Source organism: Mauremys mutica, unplaced genomic scaffold, assembly GCF_020497125.1.
Source record: "Mauremys mutica isolate MM-2020 ecotype Southern unplaced genomic scaffold, ASM2049712v1 001188F_np12_obj, whole genome shotgun sequence".
NCBI lineage: Eukaryota > Metazoa > Chordata > Testudines > Geoemydidae > Mauremys > Mauremys mutica.
The window spans coordinates 1-26029 of record NW_025423137.1 but is presented as its reverse complement, the minus strand read 5'-3'; the positions used below and the strand labels follow the sequence as shown (position 1 = coordinate 26029).

General features: G+C 50.0%; 7 non-coding genes across 7 annotated transcripts; all 7 read right to left on the bottom strand.

Annotated features, from left to right (window-relative positions):
* Nucleotides 1-4338: 4338 nt before the first annotated feature.
* LOC123357906 lies at nt 4339-4534 on the bottom strand. Its single transcript, XR_006575618.1, has one exon. It is a non-coding gene; the product is annotated as a U2 spliceosomal RNA (small nuclear RNA).
* A 1139-nt stretch (nt 4535-5673) lies between these two features.
* On the bottom strand, nt 5674-5789 carry LOC123357907. Its single transcript, XR_006575619.1, has one exon. It is a non-coding gene; the product is annotated as a U5 spliceosomal RNA (small nuclear RNA).
* Nucleotides 5790-7550: 1761 nt separating this feature from the next.
* TRNAK-CUU lies at nt 7551-7623 on the bottom strand. The gene has a single exon. It is a non-coding gene; the product is annotated as a tRNA-Lys (tRNA).
* A 4357-nt stretch (nt 7624-11980) lies between these two features.
* TRNAR-UCU lies at nt 11981-12052 on the bottom strand. Its single transcript has one exon. It is a non-coding gene; the product is annotated as a tRNA-Arg (tRNA).
* Nucleotides 12053-16258: 4206 nt separating this feature from the next.
* TRNAT-UGU lies at nt 16259-16332 on the bottom strand. Its single transcript has one exon. It is a non-coding gene; the product is annotated as a tRNA-Thr (tRNA).
* Nucleotides 16333-21943: 5611 nt separating this feature from the next.
* TRNAF-AAA lies at nt 21944-22016 on the bottom strand. Its single transcript has one exon. It is a non-coding gene; the product is annotated as a tRNA-Phe (tRNA).
* Nucleotides 22017-23393: 1377 nt separating this feature from the next.
* On the bottom strand, nt 23394-23475 carry TRNAS-UGA. Its single transcript has one exon. It is a non-coding gene; the product is annotated as a tRNA-Ser (tRNA).
* Between the last annotated feature and the right edge of the window lie 2554 nt (nt 23476-26029).

Sequence of the window (26029 nt, the reverse complement as noted above, 5' to 3'; positions counted from 1 at the left end):
GTAATTGGTTGGAACAACAGATAACCACATGTGGACTACTTAGGCTTAATGCACTGCAAAGCAGACTCTAAGGAAAGCAGGTTTTTCTTCTGTGTTTTTGGGAGTGATCTTTTCCACAGGCCCTGTACTTCTGGGAACCTTTGTTTTCCTCCTTGTAAGCAAAGCTCAGCTCTTAAACTTTACTTGGGTCTTATAAGGCTCTGTGTGCTCTTGGCTTTCCCTGCTCTTTTGCAGCTGGTCTGCTCTCTAGTATGCTTTTGGGGGGGCTTGGACCGGTGCCTTCTTTGGCTCTAAGGGGAGCTGCCTGCTCTGCTTCTTTGCCTGCTTGTACCTTCTTGCCCGGCCCTCCTTCTCAGGCTCTTCCTCCTTTGGCGGGAGGACGGCCTGTCCAAAACGCCTGTCCCACCTGGTCTCCTCGTCCAACAGGCAGCCTCGCCCCCTGCCCTGGGGCCGCTTTGGCTTTCGCTGTCTGTTCCTGTCTCTTGGTGGCCACCCTGTCTGTGCTACGGAGACTAGGCTGTCACAACCCCATGCTGGAGGAGGGCTTTCCGTCGCTTGAGGCCCACCCACCGCCTCCCCGAATGCCCTTTAGCTACGCTGCGGGTTAGGGCGGCGTGGCCGCATCACCCAGGAGCGGGTTTTCCCTTTTGCACACCTCTGATGGACGGAGCTGTTTTGACTTAACTGTTCAGCACGCACCAACCCTCGGGCCTGGGCTGCACGGGGAACGTAAATTGGCGCGGCTACATCAGTCTGCGCCTTGGTCGGAAGAATTCTTCCGTCGACCTAGCTCCCGCCTTTCGGGGAGGTGGATGGCCGGCACCAACGAGGAAAACCCTCTCCAGGACCCTTCTCCGGGAACAGTGCCCTTCCGTTTGGGGAGATTATGCTGCTTTAAAAAAGAGAAATTGTTTAACTGCCTTTCTCTGAGGCAAGGTTGACTTTGTATTGCTTCCCTCGTGGCTCCTTATAGCAGTTGTGTTCTGAAATCTTTAGGGTTTGACTTCATTTATGATGAAATCTTGCTGTAACTTTATTCTAATTTTCAATGAGTAACTAGACCTGAGCTGTTTGGTGTGTTAGTGGAGGATTGTTTAAAAACCTGGGATTCCACTTTCAGCTGCCTTTCCATTACATTTCCTCTGAAAGCCCACCGAAAGCCTCCACTTCCCACATAACTCACTCAAACCTGCAGTCATCAGGCATACAGAAGATGCTTACTGTTTCACTCCACACGAGTCCAGTTCCTTGCTGTTTCCTCTCTAACCACTGCACACATATGGTATCCCCTCCCTACCCGGAGCTGCTTCCTGGCTTTTGTGCTCAGGACAGGAAAATGAGAATGGAGAGGTAAGCTGTGCAGGGAACTCTTCCTCAGCTCGCACTCCACCCCCCAAGGGCCTTTCGAGGTCTTCTACGGACTTCAGGTTTCATTTGATTTCCAAGATTTATGGGCTCATTAATTAGCCATCTCTCCTAATGCAGGGATCCTACGGGTCAGACCAAAGATCGATGGCCCAAAAGAGCTAAGAAACAGAAATAAAGGTGAGAGCTAGGCGTTACATTCAGATGAGCATCCAGAATCTGACTGTGCCCTGGCATGTTCAATGCTGCCAAAAAGAAGGAGCTTGTCAGGTCCCTCTGCTAGCACCCAAATCTGGTGGCTAGTCGGTCTGCTGGGAAATATGGAAAAGGAAAAGAATTAAAGGCGTCAGGCAATAACAAGGAAATGAAAAGTTTTGTTGAACGGGTTCTGTCTGATTGACTGTCTTCCCAGCTACCCGTCCAAGTTAAAGACCTAGCCCAGTATCCTGTCTGCTGACAGCGGCCAATGCCAGGTGCCCCAGAGGGAATGAACAGAACAGGGAATCATCAAGTGCTCCATCCCCTGTCGCCCATGCCCCGCTTCTGGCAAACAGGGATACCTAGCTAGGGATACCGCTGGCAAAGCGCCATAGATGGACCTATCCTCCATGAATTTATCTAGTGCTTTTTTGAACCCTGTTATAGTCTTGGCCTTCACGACATCCTCTGGCAAAGAGTTCCACAAACTGTTGTTTGTTTTAAAGCTGCTGCCTATTAATTTGATTTGGTGACCCCTAGTTCGTGTGTTATGAGAAGGAGTAAAGAACTCTTCCTTATTTACTTGCTCCATGCCGGTCATGGTTTTATAGACCTCCCTCGTATCCCCCTTTAGTCGTCTCTTTTCCAAGATGAAAAGTCCCAATCTTATGAATCTCTTCTTAGATGGAAGCTGGTCCATATCCCCTCATCATCTTTGTTGTCCGTTTCTGAATCTTTCCCATTCCCATATATCTTTTTTGAGATTGGGGCGACCCCATCAGCATGCAGTATTCAAGATGTGGGCGTACCATGGATTGATATTGAGGCGATATGATAGTTTCTGTCTTATTACCTGTCCCTTTCTTAATGATTCCCAACGCTCCGCTGCACATTGAGTGGATGTTTTCAGAGAACTATCCACAACGACTTCCAGATCGCTTTCTCGAGTGGTAACAGCTAATTTAGACCCCATCGTTTTATAGGGATAGTTGGGATTATGTTTGCCAATGGGCATTACTTTGCACTTATGAGCACCGACGTTCATCTGCCATTCGGTTGTCCCGTCACCCAGTTTTGTGAGATCTCTTTGTGGCTCTTGGCAGTCTGCCTGGGACTTAACTCTCTTGAGCAATTTTGTATCATTTGCAAATTTTGCCACCTCACTGTTTAGCCCTTTCCCCAGATCATTTATGACTAAGTTGAACAGTACTGCTCCCAGTACAGACACCTGGGATAAGAGAGGGCAGATCCTCTTCTGACACTGGCAGACCAGGTGCCAGCTCATGCCAAGTCCCCTAGGCCTTACTGAAAAGTGACAAACGCATGGCTGGAAACTAGTCTTGCTCACCTGTTTGTTAGTGTTGTTAAAACAGGCATTAGCTTTATAAAAACGTGTTTAGAGTTTATGACAAGCTCGTGAGTTGCTGCATGCATTATTCTCACCTATAATAGCCGTAGCCCATGTTGTAAGGTGATATATAAGCGTTGGCACTAAAGCTGTAAACCCCCTTGCCGCCGCCACGCCACCAGTCAGGAGAGAAGTATTACCAAGTGTGAAATGGTAGTTTACTAGAAGAGGCGTCATCTCCTTTCCAACAAGAGAAGGCCCTGACTGAGACATCAGACAAGCCACTGTGGATCAGCCGTGGACAAAAGACTTGGTTGATTGCTCCTCCTCACACACCTACGAGGAGGCAGAGCCCTGCACAAACACTCGCCTCCATCAGCTTGAGCTCTGGGGGAATGGAATAAAAATCCCTGTCAGGAAGAAACTGTTGTTCTCCCCTCCCCACGATGCTGCTTGGACTTCAGGGAGACGGCACACCTTCTAAGCATCAGCAAGCGATCCCGGCTGTTTGGCTAGGGTTAGCCCTAAAGGAGATACAGAGCTTGTGTGTTACAGCAGCTTCTACTACCCCTGGGTGGCAAGATAGAGTCAGGGTGCCCAAGGGGTCTGTCTGTGACTCCATGTTAAGGCTGTTCTAGTGCCTGAGGAGTTCACACTTGATACTTGGTGGGTGAAATTAAAGTGAGGAGCCCCGCTGCCTGCCAGCCCCAGGCGCCGGGGGCTGCTGCTCTCTGGGGCTCTGGCCACACTAGAAAGGTAAGTTTCTAGCTTGCCTGGTTCAGAAAACCAGAAGGGAAAGAAAGAGAACCCACATTACATTTTTTTTTAAAAGAATCCTCCTGATTTGTAAGCCACTGTCATGATTTGGAGGATTTTCCAATAGCGAGGATGGCAACAATGAGAAGCTAAGGGTTATTATGTAGCATTTAGATTACAGTAGGCTTGGGGGGGGGGAATCAGGATTGGGGCCCCTGTGTGCCGGGTGCAGCACGACACCTAGTGCCTTGTCTTGATCTTACGAATCAAGATACATAGAACGTAGGCCGGGTGGGGAGAAGTCTATGTAACTCATGCAGTTGTGGATATACACGTGACCTCAAATATTACCAACCACCCCACCCCCCAAAAATACAAACAAAACAAACAAAAAAACCCATCTCCCCAACAGACCCAGAATCTGGAAAGCATTTGTCCCTCATACTGTTGAAAAGACTCACAGCAGAAAGAAGGAGTCCAGCTTCTTAAATAACTCTCTAGCAAGACAAAGAAGAACCTCTCACATCTATAGACTCAAAAAACACTTCCAAGAAACTGTAAAGAAAGAAAAACACCCAGCTTTTTCTGCTACTTCAAAAAACATTTGTTTTAAAGAAAGTATCACAGTTGAACTCTTTTCTGTTTTTTCTAACCAGAAGGTTCTCCCCTAAAGAAGATACACCGTTCCTGGAAACACTGCAATACCAGGTCAATGCATACAACAGACAAAGTAAGCTTCTGTTCTAACCCCCCCTGCTTTAAAAATCAAGTTAATATACAGTCCTCACATCAAGGACGTATCAGAGATTAAACTGATAAGAACAGACATAACACTTTGATCTGAGCTCCAAGGAGCCAAGAAGCAATACTCACACTCTGCTACGCACGCACACCCCTGCGCCCACCCATTTCGACCTCACCAGGACGAGCTCCCAGAACCGCAACAAACACCACAACTCGGGAACTCTACCTGAGAATCACTTCCCCAAAATGACTCCAGTGGAAGACTTCAAAGCAAGAACCCTTAACACACAATTCTGTTCAAAGACAGACAAGTCTTGCAGATGCCTTCCTCTCCCTGGTTTCCCCTCTATACTCCTAATTTCCATAAAGCCACCCACTGACCTGGACTACCAATCTCTCACTGTTAACTCTTATAGCAAAACAGGGCAAAGAAAGCCTATGCAAGCGCTATTCCGCAGCCCCGAGGCTCTTTTCTGCTCCTTCCCACAGAATTAGCTCAAACAGACAGTCAATTGCATCAAAGCAATTCCTCGCCATTTGGGGCATTGGTGCCCCTTAGTCCCTCTGAGTCAGATTCCTAGCGTTTCAGGCCAGAAGGAACCAGCCGATCACCTCAAAGGGCCACAACCTTCCTCTTCTTCTGCTCCTATGAACCAGCCCTCATCTGGGCAAAACGTTGACCGTTTCCTAAGTTAAAACACTGGTGTTTTCCCAACAGGAAAGGGATGGACAATTTCTCTCCTGTGGGAAGACGAGGGAAACCATGCAATCACCTTCTGGAAGGTATATTAAGGAGGGCGGCGGAAGAACCCTCACGGACTAGACTAAGAAAGCAGCTCTTGAACTGACCTTCCAACAATGACAAACTAAAATCTGCAAGAGCAGCCTTTCAACTCAGGGGCCCAATAATAAGCTGTTACCAATAACTAACTGAAGAGTTACAAATGACTCCAAACCAGACACTCTTAGGACAAACCAAACGTTAACACAAACAACAACACATTTCTTTGCTGCTCTTCCACCGTGATACTCTCCTCCACCGTTCCTGCTAAAAACATACAAAACTAAAGAGCCAGCGGAATACACATCACAAAACAGTCCCTGGCTAGCTAGGAAGCCATCTCACTGGCACAAGAAGCTTAAAGAAAAAAAAACCCAAAAAATCATTTTCAGAGCTCTGAGCTTTTTTCATACTATAGAAAAGCTTCAGCCAGTGACACCAGTTCAAGGAGCACTCTTCTGTTTTTCTCACAGCAGGCAACAGCCTTGCCAAAGCAAAGCCTTAAAAAATTGGGTACAAACTCATAAACATTCCTCTCCACGGAAATCTTTAGTAAAAGGCGAAAGATTTATACGAACTGAAGAGAAAGCAGAGTATTTATTAGGAGAATAAATGATGGACACCAGAACTGAGGCAGACTACGGACACTGCATTCTGAGAAAACAGTGGTGAACCTCCAACTCCAGCAGTGTGGGCCACATAGACAAGTAACCAGCACCCACAATCTTTACAAGCTTTTTTCCAAAATAACTCATCTTTTGGAAAAATAGGTTGAGCCTTTTTGACAATCTGGCTAAAGATTTTAGTGCCTAACTGGGAGCCTAGTTCTTCTGCAAATCTGGCCCTAGCGGTGGGTGTGAGACCTTCTGAAAATTCTGGCCAATGTGTCTGGAAGCTCCAAGAACCATCGCAACTTTGAGCATTTACTAGAACAGGATGAACAAAACCTTCCTTCCTTGACCTACAATCACCTTGATTCCAGGTTGAGGTTTCAAAAGAATTGATTTGATTCTTAGATGCAATACGAAACAAACATCCTCCTGTAGACATTGGAAGAGGGAGGCTGAAATGGATCTGCCACTAAACCACGTTGCCTTTCATCAGTAGCCACCTGAGCAAGAGGGTAACCACTGGTCTAGAGGTGAAAGGCCCATAGCCCATGCTCAGAAGCCTTCAGCGGCTAGATCTTAGGAATGGAAAAGCGTAATGATCTTTCTCCGGGGTGGTTACTTCCAAAGACTTGTATATAGCGCTGGGTGAAAGGTTTTTGGATGAATATTATATTTAGTGAAATATTTTGGTGGACCCAAAATGATCGTTTGGTTTGGTTTGGTTTCACCAAGAAAAGTGAAAAGAAAAAAAAAGATCTTGGGTCAAAGTGCAATGTTGTTCTAATTTAGGTTAGGCTAGGTAAGAAGGAAAAACTAAATTGTTTGCACAAGTAAGTGTATTTGTGTAGAAGGGTGCAGAGGCTGGGCTTTAAGGGGCAGGTAGCCATATTATAGTAGTTGGAAGCTTTGCTTTCCCCATGGCCTCCAAAGAGTTTCCAAGCATTCTGTAGGAGGCCAGGAAGTCGCATTTTTCCAGTTGAACTCCCAGCAAGGAAGGCAAAGTAGACTTTTGTTGAAGAGGGTAACTCTCTGACTGGGAATCAAACCCAGGCCCTGGCAGTGAAAGCGCCAAATCCTAACCACTCGACCACCGGGGAGATTGCATTTGGGGGGTTGGGCTTGACTTTCTAGGCCTACTTTCTGTCCAACTGAGGCCATTCGTTCGTCTTCAAAGGAGGTTAACACAAGCTCTGAGCTCTTCGTTTCCTTACGGTTCCCTTCCTATTTTTAGCACTGATATGAAAAAGAAACAGAAAACATATTAAAACAATTTCCAGTATTGTTATACATTGAGGCCACGTCTTTTTTTTTTTTTAAACAGTTTTATTGCTATCTTGTTTTACTCTCCATGGGCTTACAGAAATGTACGAGGGATGAATAAGATGTGGTTGGAATTGTCAGCCTTAAGCAATCTCCATCCCAATAAAGAGGGCTGATGGAGGATTTGAGAAAGAAGCAGTTATCTCAACTACTGAGCGCTGGCAAAGATATAGAAATAAGTAGAGAAGCTCTAGATGGTTGCTCAGGGGGTGGGGGCAATCAGCTTCTGAAAGGTTATTTTTTCCCTCTCTTGCCTGGGCTCAAAGAGACTCAACTCTCTTAGGACCATGGAATTGTCAATGTGTCTTGTCTTCATGATGTACTAAAGTTCTGAGACGGCCTCAGCTGGTTGAGAGGACAAAGAGTGGATTCTGTTATGCTCTAAGACTTGAAGGGAGAGAGTGATGTCGAAGAGTGCAAGATCAAATGCCCAATGTGGGGCTTGAACCCACGCCCCTGAGTTTAAGAGTCTCATGCTCTACCAACTGAGCTAGTCAGGCTAGGGCTCAAGGGGGTTGCAAAGGCACAGACAGTGCAAAAGAAGAGTGAAGGAAGTTTCTTTGCGTGCTGAGATTCGTTTCCTGACATTTGCCTTCTTTCCTGGTTCCTTCGCTCTCCATCTAGCAAACAGGGCCCGTTCCAAGGCTAGTTAGATGCTGGTGTCTAGACCAGAGAAGTGGGGTTCATCTAGAAGCTGCTCAGAGAAACGAGGGTGGAATTTAGGATTTTCCCACCAGGAGGAGGTGCTGTTTCTCAGAAAAAGCTTCTCAACGCCCAAAGAGGGGGCAGAGAAGACAGTTCCCCGCTGGCCGCCAGACACATCTTTTCGCAGGAAATCAGAACCCCCTGGGGTAATACTCCTCCAAGGATGTGCGGCTCCAGGAATGTCAGAGAAGGGAACCCCTCACACAGAGACAAACACCTACAAGATCTCTATCAAGTGTTCTTACAACTACAATACCCACGTGCTGAAGTGAAGAAACAGATTGACAGAGCCAGAAGAGTACCCAGAAGCCACCTACTACAGGACAGGCCCAACAAAGAAAGTAACAGAACCCACTAGCCGTCACCTTCAGCCCCCAACTAAAACCTCTCCAGCACATCGTCAAGGATCTACAACCTATCCTGAAGGATGATCCCTCACTCTCACAGACCTTGGGAGACAGGCCAGTCCTTGCTTACAGACAGCCCCACAACCTGAAGCAAATACTTACCAGCAACCACACAACAAAAACACTAACCCAGGAACCCATCCTTGCAACAAAGCCCATTGCCAACTCTGTCCACATATCTATTCAGGGGACACTATCATAGGACCTAATCACATCAGCCACACTATCAGAGGCTCATTCACCTGCACATCTACCAATGTGATATATGCTATTATGTGCCAGCAATGCCCCTCTGCCATGTAGATTGGCCAAACCAGACAGTCTCTACGTAAAACAATAAATGGACACAAATCACATGTCAAGAATTATAATATTCAAAAACCAGTTGGAGAACACTTCAGTTTCTCTGGTCACTCATTTACAGACCTAAAAGTTGTAATATTACAACAAATAACCTTCAAAAACAGACTCCCACAAGAGACTGCTGAAGTGGAATTAATTTGCAAACTGGACACCATTAAATTAGGCTTGAATAAAGACTGGGAGTGGATGGGTCATTAAACAAAGTCAAACTATTTCCCCATGTTTATTTGTCCCCCTACCATTACTCACACCTTCCTGTCAACTGTTGGAAATGGGCCATCCCAATTATCACTACAAAAGCTTTTTCCTCCTGCTGATAATAGCTCACCTTAACTGTTCACTCTCGTTATAGTGTGTATGGCAACACCCATTTTTTCATGTTCTCTGTGTATATATAAGCAACAAAGAATCCTGTGGCACCTTATAGACTAACAGACGTTTTCCAGTATGAGCTTTCATGGGTGAATACCCACTTCGTCGGATGCAAGTAGTGGAAATTTCCAGGGGCAGGTATATATATGCAAGCAAGAAGCAAGCTAGAGATAACGAGGTTAGTTCAATCAGGGAGGATGAGGACCTGTTCTAGCAGTTGAGGTGTGAAAACCAAGGGAGGAGAAACTGGTTCTGTAGTTGGCAAGCCCTTCACAGTCTTTGTATAATCCTCAGGTGATGGTGCCAAACCCGCAGATGAACCGAAGCCCAGCAGCCCCCCCCCCCAAAATCCGGTCCCGAAGCCCCCCTGCCACAGGATGGCCACCCCAAGACCCGCCACCGCGCAGCCAGGGAGGCCGAAGTGCTCTCCCAGAGGCCCCCGCACACCGCCATCCCCCTCCTTAGAGATTGTCCAGCCCGGCCGATGCACACAGCAGAGGGGCATCGCCGGCACACGATGGCATACATTACACTGGTGTAATGGTAATGATGGCGTACATTACAGATCCAGACTAACACGGCTACCCCTCTGATACTTATGTATATATATATATATATATATATCTTCCTGCTGCATTTTCCACTGCATGCATCCGATGAAGTGGGTTTTAGCCCACAAAAGCTTATGCTCAAATACATTTGATAGTTTCTAAGGTGCCACAAGTACTCCTCTTTCTTTTTGCAGATAAATTAATGGAGGTTAAGTCCATGAATGGCTATTAGCCAGGCTGGGTAAGGAATGGTGCCCCTAGCCTCTGTTTGTCAGAGGGTGGAGATAGATGGCAGGAGAGAGATCACTTGCTCATTACCTGTTAGGTTCAGTCCCTCTGGGGCACCTGGCATTGGCCACTGTTGGCAGACAGGATGCAGAGTTGGATGGACCTTTGGTCTGACCCAGTATGGCCATTCTTACGTTCTTATGAAGGGAGGGGCAAAGTCCTCTAACAGAGTTTCTGTAGTGTTGTGGTTATCACATTTGCCTAACACACAAAAGGTCCCTGGTTTAAAGCCAGGCAGAAACATGATGGCTTAATTTTCCCAGCTCCTCCTGGCCTGTCCCTGCTGTTGTAGGGGCAGCAGTGATTTCTGTGCTCAAAAGGTCTGTTATACTTCCCCTGCTCCCGCTTTTGTCTCCTCTCCCTCTCTGAATGCCTGTGAAGTGGCTTTTCCCCTCCCGCTCCCTCCTGGAATGCTGGTGGGATGAATGGGCTGGTTGAAGAGCAGAAGAGCTCCCAGGTAGACAAGGTGTCTGGGACTCTAATTAGGCAGCACTCACACACCCAGAGCATGGACACTGCCCAAGGTGGAGTGTGACCAACCAGATGCAGCCAAGTCATCTCTAGTCGCAGGCCATGAGGTGCAGGCCCTTAAAAGGGGAAGGGGCCCTGTGCTCAGGAGAGCACTCACAAGCTTGTACCTCCAGTGAATGCCTGTTGCCCGGACTGCCTGGCCAGTGGTTCTCTGCGTTGTATTTCATTGTGCCTCAGGGAGACTTACCTTCATCGCACCGTCCATAGCTGCGCTGTGGGACACTTACCTTGCAGAATCCTGACATCTCCAGTGCTGTGCCTGTCCTGGGAGCGTGAGTATGCGAGTGTGACACCCTCCCCCCCCCCGCTTATTTTGAGATAAGCTGTCAGTATAATAAATGTGCTGCTTTCTGCCAATCTCTGGTGGGTCATTAGTCCTCCCTACGCTTACTAACTGGCCCAATTTTGGGTAACACCTGCGGTAACCCCAACCCCTGCATGGCAGAAGGTGGTGAAATGAGCTGAGGAAAAAGCCTTGGCATCAGCAGGGGAAAGCTAGAGGACCTTGGCCAGTCACCTTTTGAAGCCTTGTGGCTTGGTCTCCTGTGCCCTTGGAGGTTGGCCTATGGCGGCCGGCACTTCCTGCTGGCCTCCTTTGTGTGAGTTGCCAAAGGAGGAAGTGAGGCAGGAATGGGGCAAAAGAGGAAAGTCGAGCTGAGGAAGGCAGGGCAGAAGCTAAGCACCTCAGTGCGGCTAAGTGGGGTTAGTAGAGCGTCACCATTCGTTCTGCAAAGCCTGGGGAGGTGCGGTTGGCTACTGGGAGGTAGAATCCTGTGCCTGCCTCTTGGCTTCCCAGGGATGGCTACTTGCAGCCCAGGAGAAGAAGGATGGTTCTGGGTGAAAGGAAGACAAGCAAAGCTCTGGGAGGAACTTTGGGTGTGGGATGCTGGCTCTGTGCTGGGGGAGGGGGTTGGGGTGCAGGAGGGGTGGCGCTTACCCCGGGCAGTGCAGCTCCCAAAGTGACCAGTACACACAACCCTGCGGCAGCAGCTCCTAGGTGGGCCATGCCAGGGGGTCTCTGTGCGCCGCTGCCTGCAGGCGCCGCTCCCAGAGCTCCCATTGGCTGCAGTTCCTGGCCAATGAGGGCTGCAGAGTTGGTACTCGGGGCAGGGACAATGAATGGAGACACTCCCCCCATCCCAGGGGATGCTGGGACATGCTGGCCACTTCTGGGACTGGCACGGAGGGATGGAGGCAGAGTGGGCAGGGAGCCACCTTAGTGCTGCTGGAACATCTCTGCACACCCATTGGGGAGGGGAGCAGAGGGTCTCCATGTGCTGCCTGGGATAGGGGCAGTGCACAGAGCTGCCTCCCCTCCTGGGTCTATTACAGGAGTGGGTGGGTGGGGTCTTTTGGCCTGCAAGGTGCAGCAGGTCGGACTAGATGATCACACTGGTCCCTTCTGACCTTAAAGGCTCTGAGTCTAAAAGGGAGAGGGAAATAGAGGAAATTTTTTTAAAAAATAAACCAAACATTGTAATACCAGGATAACTCTAACAGCTCATTGTATAGTCCCGCCTGTTTTTTCCTCCATTGTGTGTTGAATGACCTGCAGGATATTGATTCTCTCGTTCCCTTGATAAACTGATACAATGTGACTGAAATAAAACCAATTCCCAGGCGAGAAAACATCACATCCCTGCATTGGCTGGGAATCGAACCCAGGTCAACTGCTTAGAAGGCAGCTATTCTCACCACTATACCACCAATGCCTCTGACAAAAGTGCCACTTATGCTTGTCCAATGAGGCTAGAGTAGCATTGAGGAGATTTTCTGCCTGTTAAAATGTACTGCATTCTCATCACTAAAAAAAAACACCTTCATCTTCACTTGGGTTTGAACAATCAGCCTTTCAATTAGCCACCAAAGTTGTTAACCACAGGGTATGTCTACACTATGGGATTATTCCGATTTTACAGAAACCGGTTTTTGGAAACAGATTGTATAAAGTCGAGTGCACGCAGCCCCACTAAGCACATTAATTCGGTGGTGTGCGTCCATGTACTGAGGCTAGTTTTGATTTTCAGAGCGTTGCACTGTGGGTAGCTATCCCATAGTTCCCGCAGTCTCTCCCGCCCATTGGAATTCTGGGTTGGGATCCGAATGACTGATGGGGCAAAAACAGTGTCATGGGTGATTCTGGGCAAATGTCGTCAGTCAATCCTCCCTCCGTGAAAGCAACGGCAGAAAATCATTTCGCGCCCTTTTCCCTGGATTGCCCGGGCAGGCGCCATAGCACGGCAACCATGGAGCCCGTTCAGCCTTTTTGCACTGTCACCGTATCTCTAGTGGATGGTGCTGACAGAAACGGTACTGCAGCGCTACACAGCAGCATCCCCTTGCCTTTTGCAAGTTAGCAAAGATGGTTACCAGCCATACCGTCCCGTCTGCTGCTTTGCAAGTTGACAATGACAGTTGCCAGTTATACTGTACCATCTGCTGCTGTCATGGGTGCTCCTGGCCGGCCTTGGTGAGGTCAGCTGGGGGCGCATGGGCAAAAATGGGAATGACTCCCTAGGTCATTCCCTTCTTTATGTTTTGTCTAAAGGGAGAGTCAGTCCTGTCTAGACTATCAGACAAGCCTACTAAAGAACCAAAGAGGCAAATGGCCGCTCCGGGTCAGAGCCCCAGACATCCCACAGTAATGATGAGCTGCATGCCATTCTAGGGGGTGCCCCTGCAACAACCACACCCGTTGCTTCCCTCCTCCTCCACCCCTCCTGGGCTACCGTGGCAGTTATCCCCCATTTGTGTGATGAAGTAATAAAGAATGCATGAATTTGAAACAACACTGACTTTATCGCCTCTGCAAGTAGAGCTCAAAGTGGGAGGGGCAGGCAGCCTCCAGCTGCTATGATATTCCAGGCAGGACTGAATCTCCATTCAGTCTTTTTTCACTGTCACTATGTCTACTGGATGGTGCTGACAGACGCTTAAAGAAGAGAATGACATGGGAGTCATTCCCATTTTTGCCCAGGCAACCCCCGGGCGACCTCACCGAGGCCAGCCAGAAGCACTCACAGGATGACAATGACGGATACCAGTCCTACTGTACCATGTGCCGTCCGCAAGGGAAGGGAAGTGAAGGAGATGCTGCTGTGTAGCGCTGCAGCACCATGTTTGCCAGCAGCATCCAGTAGACATACGGTGACATTGTTTTCATGGGGGAAGAGGGGACGATGACCAGGGCCGGCTCCAGAGCCCAGCGGGGCAAGCACCCGCATGGGGCGACCCTTTCCCAGGGGGGGCGGCAGGCTGGGCCGGCGGACCTGCCGCAGTCATGCCTGCGGGAGGTCCACCGGAGCCCCGGGAGCAGTGGACCTCCTGCAGGCATGACTGCGGATGGTTCGCTAGTCCCATGGCTCGGCTGGACCTCCCGCAGGCATGCCTGCTGCAGCTCAACCGGAGCCGCCGGAACAGCGAACCGCCCGCAGCTGCGGGAGGTCCAGCCGAGCCGCGCGACCAGCGGATCCTCCGCAGACTTGCCCGCGGGAGGTCCGCTGCTCCCGCGGCTCGGGGGCGCCTCCCGGGCATGACTGCTTGGGGCGGCCAAATTTGTAGAGCCACCCCTGGCGATGACATATACCCTGAACCACCCGCGACAATGTTTTTGACCCTTCAGGCTTTGGGAACTCAGCCAAGAATTCAAATGGTTTTCGGAGAGTGCGGGAACTGTGGGATAGCTACACACGTCAGTCACCCCTCCCTCCATGAATGTCCATTTCATGCTTTGGCTTTCTGGTACGCTTGTCTCAGCTCCTTAAATTTCAGCACTGTGAGTCCCTGCTGTGGCCTCTGTCTATCATGGCCTTGGAGATTTTTTCAAATGCTTTGGCATTTTGTCTATTGGAACGGAGTTCTGATAGAACAGATTCATCTCCCCATACAGAGATCAGCTGCACTATCTCCCGTATGGTCCATGCTGGAGCTCTTTTTTGATTCTGGGACTGCATGGTCACCTGTGCTGATCGGCGCTCCACGCTGGGCAAACAGGAAATGAAATTCAAAAGTTCGCGGGGCTTTTCCTGTCAACCTGGCCACTGCATCCAAGTTCAGATTGATGTCCAGAGTGGTCACAATGGTGCACTGTGGGATGGCACCTGGAGGCCAATACCATTGAATTGTGGCCACACTAACCCTAATCCGAAATAGCAATACCGATTTCAGCGCTACTCCCCTCCTCGGGGAGGATTAGAGATTCCAGTGTTAAGAGCCCTTTATATCGATATAAAGGGTTTCGTTGTGTGGAGGGGTGCAGGATTAATGTGATTTAATGCTGCTAAATTCAATATAAACTCGTAGTGTTGACCAGGCCAGAGAGAGCAGCAGGTTTCCTCTATTGTTTCCCACTCTTGTTTTCTTGACTAGTTTCTCCTCTGCACCAACTTGCTCTTTTTGTTCTGTGAGCCTGGCTAGCTCAGTTGGCAGAGCGTCCAGCTTTTAATCTGAGGGTCCAGGGTTCAAGTTCCTCGTCAGGTGATAAACTACTCGTCAAGATCTTAAACTGTCTTTCTCACATCCTCTTTGATGTTACTTTTTCTCTTCAGGATTTTCCCTTTCCTCAGAAGGGCCTTTTTGTGTGTGGGTTTGAAGGAGCAACTTCCTGACAGCCCCTCTGTCCTTGCAGCCTGGAGGAATAAAGGCCTCTGGGCATAGAGCATGTTCCTCCCCTGCACATACACACACAGACAAACACACAGAATATCCCTAAGGAATTAGAATCACCTGCTGCCTTCCCCTGTCCTGCTGGATCCTCAAATGAAGATGCTCTTCAGCCTAAACCCATGTCCCCTCTTTTCCCAGTGCCCCTCAGACCCAACCCTCAGTCCCTGCTATGCTCACTGCTCCTCACTCCCAACCAGAGCCTGCTCCTCTTCACCCTTCTCCTCTGTCCCAACCCACAGCCCCCTCCTATTCCCAGTGCCCCTCAATCCCAACCCACAGGCCCCTTCTCCACACGCTGCTCCTCAATCCCAACCCACAGCCCCCTCCTTCCCTCCAGCAGCAGGTGCTTCAGACCCCCTCAGGAAGATTTTCTTGCAAGGTTTCGTGTATGAGTCTGCATGTGGATTTTACAGTATGTTGGAAATAGGTTGGGTTGCTTGCCGAAATGATCACTTGTGGCTGGTGTTGGATTCCCAGTCTCCATGTTACAGGGGCAGGAGAAATAAAGGGTTGTTATCCTTGTTGTGTGAATCGAGGGCAGCACAACTGTGCTTGGCAGACCCCGATTGAGGGACTCACCCTCAATTCAATAGCACTTGCTAGGCAGGGGACATGGGTTCCAAAGCTGAGTGGCTGGGGCTATGATCACACTGCAATGAAACACCCATGGCTGTTCCGTGCCAGTGCAGGCTCCCAGGCTAGGGCCCTGGGGTGGTAAATATGCACTGTAGACATTTCAGCTCAAGCTCAAGCTCAGTATCGGGTTCTGGGAGCCCTCAAGGTTGGGAGGGAGTTTAGCAAGCAAACAAGGTAAAATGGCAGTGGAGTATTACCCTGGACTCAACGGCATTTCTCCATTGTTCTGTCTGCTTTGGGGCAGGGACAATAACACGTCCTGCTGTATTCGTTATTTCAAAGGGCGGTTTAGGATTTTCATTCTCACACACGGTGCACAAAGCAGGACTCAAACCCTCGGTGTAAACTAAACAAGTTGCTCACAGATTCTGGCAGCCACAATGAGCCATTTGGTGTGAGATCCCAGACCTGCCCCTGTCCCAGAGGGAAGGGGGTCATCTGTGATGGGCTGGAACACTGACCTATCAGCTCTTAACTCTCAGACTTTCAGTAACTCTATTATCAGTGCCAGTGAGTGTAATTTAATCAGCCACACTGGGCTGGACCAAAGGCCCATGTAGCTCTGTGTTTTATCCTCTGACAGTTGCAAATACCAGGTGCCCCAAAATTAATCAACAAGGCACCACGGGGAGTTGAACCCAGGATCTCCTGTTTACAAGACAAGTGCTTTAGCCAGCTAAGCCATGGTGCCTGCCTGTGGCTAAAACACAGTGTCTGCCCACACCTGACTCCCTGCCATCCCCACTGGGGCCTGAGAAGTTTTGCTTGTGTTGGATTCTGCAAAGCAGAGGAGCAGGTGAGGTTTTCCTTGCAAGCTGTGTGTGTGTGTGTGTGTGTGTGTGTGTGTGTGTGTGTGTGTGTGTGTGTGTGTGTGTGTGTGTGTGTGTGTGTGTGTGTGTGTGTGTGTGTAAATCTTTGGCCAGGTCTGCATGACAAAGTTATTTCAGCATCATTATATTGCTCAGGTGTGTGAAAAATACACAACGCTTCCTCGGTCGGCAGATTTTGGCTGGTGCATACACTGCAATACAACGTCTGGCGACAAAATTGCCCTGTTTTGGTGACAATATATGTTTTGGTGACAATATAAAACCACCTTGACGAGAGGCCTAGAGCTTTGTGCAGCAAACTTGAAGTGACAAATTGTCAGTGTAAATGCTGCTGGTCATTATATCACCATAACTGGCCTCCACCAGTATCCCACAATGCCTGCTGTGACCTCGCCTGCCCTGCATTCCTGCTACAGAGGCTGGGTCCTTCCTGTTTCATAGCTCCATAAAGTTCTGACTGCTGAGCTGTTATCTACACCGGGATTAGGTTGATAGAACTGCATTGCCAGCCCAAGTAATGTAATTACGCCAACCTAATTTCATAGTGTAGACCTGTCCAAAGAATCACACCCACACCTTGGGAGCAAAACTTCACCTGCTCCTCTGCTTTACAGAAGCCAAACATGAGCAACACTTGTCAGGGCCCAGTGGGGATAGGCAGAGAGTCAGATATGGGCAAACACACTGCTTTAAGTAAGAGCAGGTACCATGGCTTAGCTGGTTTAAAACAAGAGAGACAGGAGGAGAAATCTAAGGCCAGCACAGATAGGGACAAAAAGGAGTTTCTAAACACTAAGCGGAAGAAGGGGCTGAATGAACTCCCCCCCTCACATCTAGTGAGGAGCTGAGGGAAAGACTTCAGGAACAGACCATTTGCTTAGACACACCTGCTATGCAAGCATGATGGGGCCACTGTCCCAAAATGACCAGTTTTGGCTGGTGGTGGGTTACAAATCACTTTAGGATTGAATGGAATGAAATGTTATTATCCTTCCTGCATGAGTGAAGGGCAGCAGAACATACCTAGTCGGTCCTGATGGAGGGGTGGGTGGGTGAGGAATAGCTTTTATTGGACTTTGTAGAAGTGATTGAGAACGTCACCCTAACCCAGTGGTCCTCAAACATTTCACACTGTGCCCTCTTAGCCATGGCTGTGGCCGCTCGGAAGCCGCGGTCAAGAACCGAGGCTGTGAGTGGGTCAGTTGCTTGCTGGGGAGGGGGGTGCAGACAGGGGTTAGGGGGGTCGAGTCCAAGCTGGGAGTCAGGGGCCCAGGCTGAGGGTGGGGTTGGGGAAGAGCTGGGACAAAGTGGGGCTGAGTGGTGCTACCACCCTGCCCTCCATGGGGGCTGGTTCAGGCCCTGAGGTGCCCCCATGAATGTTCCTCTGTGTCCCCCTAGGAGTCATGCCCCACATTTTGAGGACCACTGAACCCTACTCGCTAATCAGGGGCTAGTGATGCCAAAGCCCAGGGAAAGGGAGAACAAGTGCGGGGGCCCCAGCACCGGAGCCATGTGAAGGGGCTGCAGGAGAGGGGCAATGGCTGGTGGCACAGGGAGTTAAGGGCAAAGGGGGCACAGGAGGGGCAGGAGTTAGGGGTGGAGGAGGCACAAGGGTTGGGAGTGCAGGAGCTAGCCGTAAATGGGGAGTGGGGATCGTCTAGGGGCAATGGGGAAGTGCCAAAGTACAAGCTTTGCCCAGGGCACCATTTTCCCTAATGCTGGTCTGAGCAAACAATTGGAAATGACCCTTCAGTGAGACCAGAACCATAGTGTAGAAAAGCCCCTTTGTTAAGTGGTGGTGGCTGAGTGTTTAGGGAGATGGGTTAGAAAACAACGGGCACTTGTCTGTGGAGGTTTGATTTTTGCCTGCTGGGCAAGGCTGGTGTGTGGTGTCTCCGTGGCTGTACTTCCAGTGTCTGATCACCCACAGTGCCACAGGGAGCCAAGTCTAGACATATCCAGAGGCTCTATGCCAGGGTTTCTCAAACTTCCTTTCACCGCAATCCCCTTCTGCCAAAAAACTTACTACATGGCCCTGGAAAGAGGGACCAAGCTCCTCCACACTGAGCAGAGGCAGGGGAGACAAAGCCTGAGCCCTGCCCCAGGTAGGGGAGGGCAAAACCAGAGCTTGAGGGATTCAGCCCTGGGTGGTGGGGCTCAGACTTTTGGCTTCAGCCCCAGGCACCAACAAGTCTAATGCCAGCCCTGGCGACCCCATTAAAACAGGGTCACATCCCACTTTGGGGTCCTGACTCTCAGTTTGAGAACCACTGCTCTATGCTGATGGGAGAGAGTTTTCCTGTGGGTGCAGTTAATCCACTTCCCCAAGAGGTGGCAGCTATGTCAGTGGGAGAAGCTGTATCGGTGGGTGTGCAAGCTTGTGTATCACATTTAAGAAGTTTAATCAAACCCCATTTTTTAAACCACTTGTGGACTGGGAATGGCAAAGGACCTCAATGAAGCAGGGTCTGTCCTTCAAAATCCTGGCGATCATGAATCCATACTCCTGTTGTCATGGGGGTAGAGCTCAGTGGTAGAGTGCTTAACTGCAGCTCAAGTGCTCTTTGGTTCAAACCCCAGTGTCCTCTTATAACATTTTTTCTTTTCTTTTTTTAAAAAAGGAAAACATTTTCATTTCCATTCTCCATTATGTTCAGGAGCTCCACTATACGGGGGTGTTTGATATGAATGTAAACACTCAACATTTTGCTGTCCAAATGCATAAAAACTTAGCAAAGCTGTCCATCAGCTGAAATCAGTTCCAATCCTCGAAGTGTCTAGTTTATGTTTTCATCAATTAAACAAAGGGATCATACGAATGTACATTTGCAGATCCCTCTTCTCCAGGAGCTATGCTGTGCAGAAGAACAAGCTACAATTCAGGAGTCTGATGACCAAAGAGCCACCAAATGTTCTGAGGGCTGGAGAAAAATGCCTTCTAGGGAGCTATTGAAGGAGCTCAACCTGTTTAGCTTATCAAAAGAAGATTGAAGGGTGACTTCATTGAAGTGTTGAAGGGTCTTAATGGAGAGAAAAGATTGGCTATTAAAGGGCTGTTTAATTGAGCAGAGAAAGGCATAACAAGACCCAATGGCTGGAAGGTGAAAAGAGACAAATTCATATTACAAATAAGATGCAAATATTCAACAGCGAGGATGATTCACCTCAGGAACAAGCTACCAAGGAAAGTGATGGATTTGCCATCTCCTGATGTCATGTAATGAAGACTAGATGCCTTTCTGGAACGTGTTTGCCCCAGAAGTAGCTATTGTGTCATACAGGAGGCCTGTGATATGCAGGGGGTCAGATTAGATGCTCTAATGGTCTCTTCTGGCCATAAAGTCGACTAATTTCTGAAAAACTGAGTGTAGCATTGGGAGCAGCGTCTGATGTTTTCCTGTCTAGCTGGCTTGCTTCCTAGAACGAACGCTCCTTGAGTGGGGTGATCCACAGGGAGTAGCTCAAACCTCCAAAGTGCCTGGCCAGGGGCAGGACATTGGCACAGCAAGGGAGGGGTGTGGCAGTGACATCACAAAGGCCATTTGCAGGACCTCAGACTATTGGTCAAAGGTGGTGGGGAGGTGGTGACCTCACAGAGAGATGCTGACATCAGCCAGGCAGGACAGGGGCGAGGGGCCAGGGAAACCTCAGAGACCCCTGTGGCTTTGCTTCAGCCAGTCTCCTTCTCCTGGAATCTGAGTTCAAATCTCAGTGGGACCTCCTGGAGATATGTTGCTTTGCTACAAAGCACTGAAGCTCAATGTGTTTGGATACCTTATCTCAGGGTGAACTAGAGTGAGGTTTTCCCCTCCTGCTGCTATTTCATTTTCTAGACCCCTGTGATTCTTGGCTGGTTTGCACTCTGCACTTATTGCTTCCCACCAGCAGCTTCCTCTCGCGGGTCTCTCTCTCCTCTTCCAGCGACTATAGTCCTGCACTACTGGATCTGTGGGTTCTGCCCTGAGTCCCCGCATCCCCCTGCTTTGTCTTCGTTTCCTGCAGGCCACACAAATGTCAGGGGAGGCCACCCCTCCCTTCACTCGATGCTCCCGCTCATATCGGCCAGCTGCAGCCTCATCTCCTGGAACTCGGGCAGCTGTCGCTTGATCCGATCGTACAGTTACACGCTGACTGGCTCCCCTGCCTGGATGCTCTTGTGGAAATCCCACAGGCGACGCTGCAGGACTTGGAACCACTGGTTTCTTTAATGTTGTGGTGTTTGCCCAACTGCCGAACAAAGCTGCCAAATCCTCCCTCACCGACTCCCACCAATCCCCCTGGTAACCATAGAACCCTCTGATGCTTTCCCGTTCTGCCAACACAGCCAGGCCTCGCCGTCCTGCTCCTTTATCTTGCAAGCTCTGGATGTTCAGCTTCCAATATCCTCTGCTGTGGGTCAGCTAATTGCCCACATTGAGCACATGGTGAGAGCTGTGTGATCTGAACAGTCCATAGGCACCACCCTGCACTTGGCTGTCGACGTGCTCTCCTTCACGGAAATCCGGTCAATGCGACTCCTGGCCTGTCCCCGCAGAAAGGTGTATCCCCTCTGCGGCTGGTGTGAGCTCGGGTCAGAGGAATAGGAGGCTACCGCCAACCCTCCACTGGTTCCACTGTGGAGAAACACGTCCTCTAAGCCGACCTCGCTACAGACCTGCGCCAGGTAGTGCTCATCATAGAAGAGTTTCCTCTGACTGTCAGGAAAACAGGACCAGCAGTCCTCAGGATGGTGCAACAATTGAAATCCCCCCCAACACCAAACACTGTGTGGTCCAGAGGGAGGGTGTCAGTTCCTTCATAGAACTTTCCTTTTAGGCCTTAACTGGGGACCATACACACTAATATAGCCATAACCAGTGCTGCAGAGCACAAAGCCCACCAGTAATGCCCTCCCTGGTCAGAGCTCCAGCCCCTTCTGTACTCGCACCATGAATGTGAAGAACAAGACTCCAACCCCATCATTCTTCACTGGCCTGGATGACCAGAGAGATGGGCCCTTCCACCAATCACCATCAAGCTACCCTAGAGTTGTTAATGTGCATTTCCTGAACACCCACCCTGTCCAAGTCCAGCTGCTCCAAGGCACTGAACATCAAGCACCTCCTCCTGGGCCCCCAAATCCCTGCCACTTTCCACATGGCCACTTTCACAGATGCCCCTTCCATGGCACTGGCCCTCCCTCAGCTGCACAGAGGAGTTTTCATCCCCTCTTTCTGCCTGTCACTGCCCAGCAGCCCTCTGGCACCATTCCTGAGGGCCACCCTGCCTCACTCTCTTCCTGCCACATTGGGTCTACCAATAACTCATGTAGGAGAGACAGCTCCTGTCCCTCATTGTTAAAGGTGAGGCCAGCAGCACACAGTTGTTGTTCCCCCCCCCCCCATTCCAGGGCCCAAGGACTCATTTTGGGTGCAGGGACCACTGTGCTCCCAGAAAACAAGCCACCACTGTGCAAAGAGGGATGAAAGGACCTGCCAAAGCCTGGGATTGAACCAGGGACCTTTAGATCTTTAGTCTAACACTCTCCCAACTGAGCTACTTTGGCAGCTATGTGGCAGTTTTTTGGCCTGTTGCTTCTCTGCCTGAGATATTTTTGCAGCAGTTGCACACAAAAAGGACGTCATTGGGAGCGGCCCATGAAGACAAGACTCGCTTTTGCCTGTCTTGTTCAGCTTGACTTGCTGCCTCACCCCGTTCCTGCCCTAGTGCCCGGGTTGACCTGGTGGTGGAAGGGGACTGGGGGCCAGTGGCACGGGGAGGAGGTTGAGCTGGACCCTGAGCTAGGCTAGACCCTGGCGGTGAGAGTCTGGCCACCACTTGCCGCTCCACCCTGTTGTCCTGGCTTCCCCCACTGGGCATCATTTCGGGAGGGAAGAGGGGCTTCTGCCTCCCCTCCCCGATTTTCACACTGCAGAGGAGTGCGAACAGGAAAATGAATGGCTGCTCCACACCCCTACCGGAGGAACCTGGCGCCCTTAGCTGCTTCCCCTGCTCCCCCCCAGCTATGCTACTGAGTGGAAACATCCTGTGCCCATCACACAGAGGTCGATTAATCAAAACCCTCTTCTGCCAGCACCAGGCCTCCTGCTTCTTACACTGGGCCTGCAAGCGAGGGGGCGGCTGGCACAGTGCCAAGAGTCTAGATGGGAGCTGTCTTTCCCACATGACTTATTTGTTGACCCAAAATGGCGGGAACAGAGTGAGTCAGGACGGCCCTCGGAGATGGTGCCAGAGGGGGCAGGGACTTGGGAGGAAAGCTCCTCTGCAAAGCTGAGTGACGACAGTACTGGGGAAGGGGCATCTGGCACGTGGAATGTGGTAGGGATTCAGAGGCCCAAGAGGAGGCACTTGATGTTAAGGTGTGAAAGGAAAGATCCATGGTAGGAACTGGCTCCCTTCCTCTGGACCACAAAGTCTTTGGTGTTGAGGTGGATTTTAATTGTCTCAGCCGGCCTGAGAACTGCTGGTTCCGTTTTCTCGACCATCAGAGGAAACGTTTTTACAATGAGCACTACCTGGCGCAGGTCTGTAGCGAGGTCGTTTTAGAGGACGTGTTTCTCCGTAATGGTACCAGTGAGGGGTGGGCGGTAGCCTCCTAGTCCTCTGACCCGAGCTCACACCAGCCACAGAGGGGATACACCTTTCTGCGGGGACAGGCCAGGAGTCGCACTGACCGGATTTAGGAGAAGGAGAGCACGTCGACATGGCTAATCTATGGGGCATGGGGCACTAGGTGAGAGGCAGAGGCTTCAGGTGCTGAGAGTTTGCCTGACCCCTCAGGGACACAGTGTGAGGTGGTGTCCCAGGGATCTCTATGAAAGGAGCAGAACAGGATTTACTTGGGTGGGGAGAGAATTGAGAGTGTCTCAGGGGGTTGTACAGAGGTATTGCCTGGGTGAGAGACTGGCTAAAACACAGGCCTCGCTGTGAGCAGGATTCAAACCTGCACAGGGGAACCCTATTGGATTTCAACTCCAACGCCTTAACCACTCGGCCATCACAGCTGCAAGCACAATAGTGCTTCAACTCCAGAGAAACTGGTAAAGAATCACAATGCCCAGGTGTGAAGTCATCTGAACTACAGGATTCCCACCGCAAACCTGGCCCCCAAAGCACAGGGGGGATTGGGGGCTTGTTCTCTTTGCTTAGCCATGTGCAGTCGCACAGAGAGCGCGATTAAAAGTCTCCCTTCCCACAGAGCGGGAAGGGGAAATGTTTCTCAACTTGAAGCCTGATGTGAATGAGGATGTCTGGACCAAGGGGCCAGGGACTGACCTTTGCTAGAGAAACCTCTGTCAAGTTTGAGCCAATTTGGACAAGTCAGCAAATAAGAACAACCTCAGGTATCAGTTAGTGCTGCAGGTAGCAAAGTCCTACAGGGAGCAGTTTCTGGCACTACACCTGCACAGCTCTGCTCCCCGGCTCTTCTCGGGCTCCTGCTCTCTCCTTAGCTCTGCCCCACTCTGGCCCAGGCAGTTCCAGCTCCCATGGAGGATGGGACCCCCTGGCCTGGTGACTCCCTCATATTATGTAAATTAACACAACTCATTGAACACAAAATTCTGTATTTCATGCTGTGAAGTGTGTTGGTAGCTCAAATTAATAGCTTTATTTTTTCTCTCTCTCTCTCTGTGAGGCACAACAAAATAATTTAGTGATGCTGAAAACGTTCCCTTCTCCTCCAGAACTGCCTTGGAATCACCTTCCCTTTGTAGATTAATCTGCCCCTGAGTCTCTACGAGGAAAATATAGTTTCTATGAAAAAAACCACATTTTTTTAATTAAAGGGACTGAGACAGAATAGCCACATGATGGCGACACATCAGGAATGCAAAGCAACAGGTTCCTGGTTTGCACATTGATGGTGACAAGGGTTTGAACTCGACTCCCCTCTTTTCACAGACACATTTGTTTTATTCTCTGAGGTCAAACGTAAGTTTAAATGTTGTACTTAGTCCTCTGCCTTGTAGCTTCAACAGCCGCAGATGCAAGATGAGTTACTGCAGCCTAGACCTTGTGTCCGTGTTTAGGTGGTTTTCACCTAAACGTTCAAGCAGCTCACAGTAATGTCCCGAGCTCCCCAAGTCTCGCTGACAGCTGAGCTTTTCCTGCCCACTGAGCCCAGCCCAGACAGTGGGTGGGGGGTGAGTTTGTACCCGAATAACTGACAGAGCCAAGCAAGGAGCAAAGAAATGTTTGCTTCGGTCACTAGGTCTCTGTTTCTATTGCTCGTTTGCTCTCTCCCCTTCTCTGATAAGGAGCAACGGTAAGAGAAGAGGTTAAAACATGTGCTAGGTGGTGGCTGGGTTTGGATGACAAATTTAAAACCATCTCAGTGCCCTGTAGTGGGACACTGACACCATCAGATTCTCACCTTTCACTCACACTTCATGAATAACAGTTTCCCTGAACTACTTTGCTATGATTATTTCAATGCTCCTACACCGATACCTGCTGCCCCTTCTGGCTGGTTAATTGCACTATTTGGAACCTGCTCCTAAAATTACACCCTTCCTGGGAGCAAGATTCAGAACTGCCCAAGGAAACCCCACTGGGTTTCAAGTGCAGCCCAGGCAGGGTGGCAAGGGGACAGCACAGGGGTCTCAGAGCTTCTTCCTCCTCACAGAGAGAAGGTTAAGGGTGGCCACTAGTTATGATGCCTGGGTTTTAGTCCTGGCTGTGGGAGGAAAGGGGTGTTTAGTGGATTAGAGTTGGGGGCTTAGGAATCAAAGAGGAAACATCTCCCTTTTCAGCTTCAATGCACATTGAACAAGAACATGGCTTCTCATCTCTGAGGTTTCAGAGGAGCAGCCGTGTTAGTCTGTATCCTCAAAAAGAACAGGAGTACGTGTGGCACCTTAGAGACTAACACGTTTCTTAGGTTCTGTTGCCATCATGTGGCCATTTCATTTCACTTCTTATTGTTAAAAGGTCTGGGTACTTCAATGAGGCTAATCATCAAGTGGAACAAGCTCCGCAAGGGACGTGGTTAATTCCCCATCACTGCCGTGTGTAAATCAAGACCGCAGCTCTTGCTGCAAGACACCTGGTGTGTGGGTGTCCCTGTTCCCCCTTCAGAACCTCTGGTACATGGTGCTTCCCTCCTCCCAGTTCAAGATCCCCATCATGTGGGTGCTCCCATCCGGGATCTGTGGGTGTCTCTGTTCCCCTTTTCAAGATCCGTGTTGCTTGGGTGCGTCCCTCCCCCCAAGTCAGAATCCCCAGCGTGTCGGTGCTCCCATCCCCCCCATCCAGGCTCTGCGGGGGGTGTCTGTATAAGAAGAGACCGTGTCTCACTGTCTTGCCCAGGCTACACTGCAGGGGCTATTCACAGGCATGATCCCACTACTGATCAGCACGGGAGTTTTGACTTGCTCCGTTTCTGTCCTGGGTCAGTTCACCCCTCCTTAAGCAACCTGGGGACCCCAAGCTTCCCTGGGATCACCATATTGACGCTGAACTTAATGCGGACACCCGATTGGCACAGCCCCCTGCAGCCCAGAACTCCTGAGCTCAAGCGATCCGCCAGCCTCAGCCTCCCCAGGAGCTGGGATCACA